This window comes from Drosophila subpulchrella, unplaced genomic scaffold (assembly GCF_014743375.2).
Source record: "Drosophila subpulchrella strain 33 F10 #4 breed RU33 unplaced genomic scaffold, RU_Dsub_v1.1 Primary Assembly Seq20, whole genome shotgun sequence".
NCBI lineage: Eukaryota > Metazoa > Arthropoda > Insecta > Diptera > Drosophilidae > Drosophila > Drosophila subpulchrella.
The window spans coordinates 2,135,953-2,142,890 of record NW_023665530.1 but is presented as its reverse complement, the minus strand read 5'-3'; the positions used below and the strand labels follow the sequence as shown (position 1 = coordinate 2,142,890).

Below are 6,938 nucleotides of genomic sequence, written 5' to 3'. Positions count from 1 at the left end.
GAAAATACTTTTGACCACCCTTGTACAATAATGCTCCTAAAATATTAGAGCATTCACATGTCGCTGCTCTACGAAAATTTTTTCGCCGAAATATTAGTCGCTAGCCGAACATAACGGAGAGACGCAAAAAAAAAACGGACCGCCGAAGTTTGTCTCTGCGAGCGCGGAGTGCAGGCAGATTATAAGACAAGAAATAGAGGGAAATCTGCGAGTATCTGCCTCTCTTTGTTGCACGATCGTTTTCGTAGGCGGTCTTCTACGCTGCGCCGACTGCAAACAAAAAAGCTTTTTGCCTTGAGCCATGTCACCGCGTCCCTAATGCCGAACTGAAGGGTATGTACAGGGGTGGTCAAATTCTCTTATATATCTGGTATTTTCGAATATATTAATCGACTCATGTATTGTATAAGTTAACACGATCACCCAGCAACAAGAAAGTTCCCAGGCTAATCCCACTTAACGAGACGGGAATAATGCAAGGCCAGCGACACCTGCGGACATTGCACAACGACGGTGCTACGGTCAGCACAATCAGCGGGCAATGCACTGCGACGGAAGCAGCGGTTGCCCAACTCAATGCACGAGTCGCCGGGTCAGCAGTTTCAGAGCATAGGGCTAGCTTACATTTTAAGAATTTATGTACTTATCAGTTAGTTGAATTTTGGAAATAAATCGTGACGGTCATCGCAGCGCGAAACCAAACTCGTCTCGAATAATTAATTGGCACCCAACGCGTTCGTAAGACCCTCGATCCGTCGTTTAGCTAAACAATTTTAAAATGCGTTCGTAAGACCCTCGAACAGTTAAAAAATAAAATTTGTTATAAATAAATAAAAACAGTACCAACGAACCCTGAACCAACAGCAGCAGCAGCATTAATAACATAACATAAATAAATACGCCAGGAAGAAGGAAGCTACAACAAGAAGCTCCAGCAGCAGCATTAATAACATAACACAATTAAATACGCCAGGAAGAAGGAAGATATAACAAGAAGTACCAGGAACAGCAACATTTAATTAAAAAAAAAATTTTTTTAAGACCATGTAAGTAGAGTGTTCATTGATACTTTTCCCCCTTATCTGGCCCAAATAAAAAGCGATTCAAAAATTTAAGAATAAATCAAAAATTTTCATAAATTATTCCAAGAGTCTCTGACAAAAAATAGGCGCAAGTTCAAACAAATTTTCGTACAATTTTCGAGAAAAAATTAAATACAAAAGGAACAAAAAGTCTTTGTTCTTTGTGTTAAAACATATGAGTGATAGTGAAATAGAAGATTTGCTAAAGGAATTTCGAAAACTCAGAAGCGCGGAAGATTGTCTGGAAAAACCAAAAAATTCAAATATGGCAATGACTAACGAGCAGTTAAAAGCCATTGTAGAAAGCGCAGTTGCAAGCGCCCTCGCCTTGCAGGAAAGAAGTTTTGATCAAAAGTTACTAGAGGTTCAGAAGCGCTTAGGTGGTGTAAATATTAACACACCAGAAGTAGAAACATATAGGGATGTTGAGAACAGAATAAGTGTTTCGTGTAGTGAGACCTTAGATATTATGAAGTCCCTGCCGGACTTTGAGGGTAAAAATGAGACGTACGTCTCATGGAGAAAAGCTGCGCACACAGCATATAAAGTGTACGAAAAATACGACGGTAGTTCCAAGCACTACCAGGCATTAGGGATATTAAGAAATAAAATAAAAGGTTCAGCCGATATGGTTCTTTCGTCTTTCGACACACCTCTTAACTTTAAAGCCATAATAAACCGACTAGATTTTACATACGCTGACAAACGACCGGTATACTTAGTAGAACAGGAGATGTCAATGCTTCGCCAAGGAAACATGACTCTCTTGCAATACTACGACGAAGTGGAGAAAAAGCTGACTCTGTTAATAAACAAGACAATTATGACCTACGACAATACCTTAGCAGCGTCAATGAACGAAAAATATAGAGCAGATGCGCTTCGCGTATTTATTTCGGGAACAAAAAAATCCCTAAGCGATGTTCTTTTTTCGGCTAGACCATCCGATCTTCCATCCGCTCTAGCCTTAGCACAAGAGGTAGAGGCTAATCACGAGCGATATATGTTCGCAAGTAGTTTTGCCCGTAGCACGGAGGAAAAACTTCAAAGGTCCGAACAGAGACAACAGGACAGAGAAAGAAATACAATAACAGACTCTAGATCTAACCTGGAGGGTAAAAACCCCCATTTTAATAAAAAACCAAGACAGCCACTCAGACAGGATCCAGTCCAGCCAATGGACGTCGATAGTTCATCTCGTTTTAGACAACCAACTCAAAATCAACAAAGTAGTCTGTTTCATAGACAAACCCAAAACAATCAGTGGCAGACCAATCAACAAAATAATCAACCCAACGCTTATAGTAACCATGGACTGGCGCATAAAAGACCCAATAATAGTAGCGCAAGGTACACGAAGAGGAAGTAGAAGACATAGATGATGACCTCGTAGATTATGACGAAATAAATTTTTTAGGCATGACTCCCTGCTCCCGTTCATAGAAAGGGATATCGCAGGGAGAAAAATCAAACTTTTGATAGACACGGGGGCTTCCAAAAATTATATTAAACCTATGAAATAATTAAAAAAGTTATTTTCGTAAATAAGCCATTTTCTCTAAAATCAATCCATGGGTACAACACTGTAAACAAAAAATGCATCTTAAACCTATTTAACACAACTACAACATTCTTCTTATTACCGAACTTAACAACGTTTGACGGAATAATTGGACTGGACTTGTTAAAAAAAACCGACGTCGTACTTGACCTAAAATTCAGAATGTTAATAACTAACAGCAATTCGGAAGAAATTAAGTTTTGAAATGTGAAAATGTTAATTTTACAAAAGTTGATGACATCGAGGTACCCCACGAAATTATGGAAAAATTCCAGTCAATGTTAGAAAACCGCACGGGTGTATTTGCAGAACCGAATGAGGCGCTGCCTTACAACACTAATATCATCGGTACTATCCGGACGGAGAATGAAGACCCAATATATTCAAAATTGTACCCATACCCGATGGGTGTGTCCGACTTTGTAAATACAGAAACGCAGGCTATGTTACGGGACGGCATAATTCGACCATCTCGGTCTCCATACAACAACCCGGTTTGGGTTGTAGATAAGAAAGGGACTGATGAACAGGGAAACACAAAAAAACGCCTTGTAATAGACTTTAGAAAACTTAATTTAAAGACAGTAGACGACAAATATCCTATTCCGAATGTAGTTTTCATCTTGGCCAATTTGGGCAAGGCAAAGTACTTTACCACTTTGGATTTGAAGTCTGGTTTTCACCAGATATTACTCGCCGAAAGTGACAGGGAGAAAACGGCCTTCTCAGTAGGAAATGCGAAATACGAATTCTGTAGACTTCCCTTTGGATTGAAGAATGCACCCAGCATTTTTCAGAGAGCCATCGACGATGTGCTCAGAGAACAAATAGGGAAATCTTGCTATGTCTACGTCGATGACGTAATTATTTTTTCAGAAAATATGCATGAACATGTGAAACACATAGCATGGGTCTTGGACAAGCTATATGAGGCCAATATGAGGGTTGCGCGTTAGAAATCAAATTTTTTTAAAGAAAGCGTAGAGTATTTAGGTTTCGTAGTTTCACGAGGAGGTATAAGAACATGCCCAAACAAAGTAGATGCAATTCGTAACTACGAGCAACCAACCACACTATTCAATGTCAGGTCATTCCTTGGATTAGCAAGTTACTATAGGTGTTTTATTAAAGACTTCGCGTCTATTGCAAAACCTATAAGTGACATCCTAAAAGGTGATAACGGCAAAGTGGGTGCTGGACAATCAAAGAAAATACCAATTAACTTTGATGAGAATCAGCGCCAGGCTTTCGAGAAGCTTAAGAATGTTCTCGCATCTGAAAATGTAATGTTATTATACCCAAATTACAAAAGAGCGTTCGACCTAACGACAGATGCTTCGTCTTTCGGTTTGGGAGCAGTCCTATCACAGGACGGAAAACCCATAACCATGATATCACGAACTTTAAAAGACAGGGAACTAAACTTTGCAACGAATGAAAGGGAGTTACTACCAATTGTATGGGCCCTAAAGAGCCTCAGGAACTACCTATATGGCGTGAAAAATTTGAACATTTTTACTGACCATCAACCACTCACTTTTGCCGTCTCAGATCGCAATCCAAACGCCAAAATTAAGCGGTGGAAAGCTTTTATTGACGAGCATAACGCCCAAATTTTTTACAAGCCAGGAAAAGAGAATTACGTCGCTGACGCGCTGTCCCGACAGCACATCCACTCACTGGAAGAGGATGCGCAGTCAGATATTGCCACAATACATTGCGAGTTATCACTCACCTACACTATCGAAAAAACAGACAAGCCGGTCAACTGCTTTCGGAACCAAATAATAATAGAGGAAAGCGGAACTGCTTCAGTTAGAACGGTCATTATGTTCGGTGAAAAGACTCGACATCTCTTGTATTTCTCGGATAGAGAAACACTTATACAGAGAGTATGCGATGTGGTCAAGAAAGACGTAGTCAAAGCAATTTTATGCGAACTTCCAGTACTGGCATTTATTCAGCATAAATTAATAGAAACATTCCCGACAACCATATTCCGTTACACGAACCGCATGGTGACTGACATCTTAGACAAAAATGAACAAAAAGAAATTACGGTGTCAGAACATAACAGGGCTCATAGAGCCGCTCAGGAAAACGTGAAGCAGATTATGCAAGACTATTTTTTCCCCAAAATGACTCATATGGCAAATGAGGTCGTCGTTAATTGTAAAACCTGCCAAAAGGCAAAATATGATCGACATCCTCAGAAACAGATTCTCGGAGAAACACCGATTCCCTCATATACTGGCGAATTACTACATATTGACATATTTTCTACAGATAAAAAATACTTTCTTACTTGTGTAGACAAATTATCAAAATTTTCAATTGTTCAACCAATCGCTTCCAGAACCATTGCAGACGTACAAACCGCGATTTTACAGCTTATTAATTTCTATCGACGAACAAAAACCATATATTGCGACAATGAGCCTTCTAATAAATCCGAAACAATTAAGACCCTTCTAAGTAACCAGTTTGACATACAAATTGTTAATGCACCGCCACATCATAGTACGTCAAACGGACAAGTGGAAAGATTCCACAGTACACTGGCAGAAATTGCACGGTGCTTAAAAATCGAAAGAGGAATTAAAGACACGGTTGAACTAATACTTTTCGCGACTATAGAATATAATAAAACCATTCACTCAGTAACAAACAAACGACCAATCGACGTAATACACTCGTCGACCATAGAGCTAAACACAGAAATTAGGGATAAAGTTTTAAATGCACAAAATATTCAACTGGAAAGATTAAATAAAACAAGACAAGACAGAAATTTTCAGGTAGGAGACAGGGTCCTTGTAAAATCAAAGAAGAGATTGGGAAACAAACTCTCAAATTTGTATTCTGAAGAAATTATAGAAGCAGACTTGGGGACCACAGTCTTAATAAAAGGGAGGGTGGTCCATAAGGATAACTTGAGGTAAATTAAATAAATCTTATTTTCCTTTTTTCTCCAACACACTAGGTTTTGGACAATAATACTTCTCGCCGTATCCATAACAGCAAAAATGACCGACTACACGACTTCAAATTACATACCAATCATGGACGGGGATGTAACTATTTGGAAAGACTTCCAATACCTTAAGCACTCAAGTAACCTAACCCTGTTCTCGGAATTAGTAAAGGAAACAGAAGAAATGAGAAACCATTTCCCTCAGTCACATATGAGACAAAAATTAGATTCAGATTTACGACACATTAGGACTCTCATAGGTACAGTAAATATTCATCATAGACACGCAAGAAGCATTAATTTATTAGGTACTGCATTAAAAATTGTAGCCGGTACTCCAGATTTCGATGACTTCGAGAACATAAAATTTACACAGAAAGAACTCATAGAATCAGAAAACAGGCAAATAAATATTAACACAAAGACCCAAGAACAAATAAACAGCATAACAAACGCGGTAAACATTTTGGTAAAAAATGCAAAAACAAAACAGATAAATACAGAAAATTTATATGAAAATTTGCTATCAAGAAATAGAATAATTATTTCCGAACTCGAAGCTTTGATGCTGTCAGTTACAGTTGCGAAAATTGGAATAATTAACCCCGCGATTTTAGACTCAAACGATTTACAAAATTTAATCAATGAACATTCTACAAATATTACTATTACTGACCTAATGGAAGTCGCTCAAATAAAAGTTCTATTAGATAATAACTTTTTACACTTTATATTAAAATACCCTAAGCCTTACATAGCATGTAAAAAAATAATCTTGCACCCCGTTGAACACAACGGCACTATTCTTAATTTTGCTGAAGGCGATACTATAGCTGACTGCGGTAACAAAATTATGCCGATTGGAAACTGCACCGCTGCCCTTACAACAACGTTCTGCAGAGAAATGCCCTACACAACATGCGCACAACAACTCCACTCAGGGGGCAACGCACACTGTTCGACTCGCACGAGCCACCTCGAGCCGCTAACAATCATCGATGACGGCGTTATTATTCTCAACGACGGAACAGCTACGATCAACGGACAACTTGTAACTGGAACATTTCTCGTTACACTCGACGAAGGAGCAAAAGTAAACAACACCATTTACCGCAACGTAAAGAACTACGTAAAGAAATACCCAGCGCCAGCCGCATCAACGGTCATTAACATTACGGGCCACCAAGAATTATTGAGCATTGGTGAAATGGAAAAGGGGCTGGTAAAAAAGCCGATTGTATCTGGTCTGGCCGCGATCGCCTTTTTGGCCATATGCTTTACTATTTCCAAGCTCTATCAGAGACGCCAGCGGGTCCGTCGC

The 6,938-nt window shown here is 39.1% G+C and overlaps 1 long non-coding RNA gene across 1 annotated transcript; it reads right to left on the bottom strand.

The window, feature by feature from the left end:
• Nucleotides 1-2,650: 2,650 nt before the first annotated feature.
• LOC119559292 lies at nucleotides 2,651-5,076 on the bottom strand. The gene is made up of 3 exons (XR_005220705.1): nucleotides 4,949-5,076; nucleotides 2,726-2,793; nucleotides 2,651-2,665 (listed from the first exon to the last, which is right to left on the bottom strand). It is a non-coding gene; the product is annotated as an uncharacterized LOC119559292 (long non-coding RNA).
• Between the last annotated feature and the right edge of the window lie 1,862 nt (nucleotides 5,077-6,938).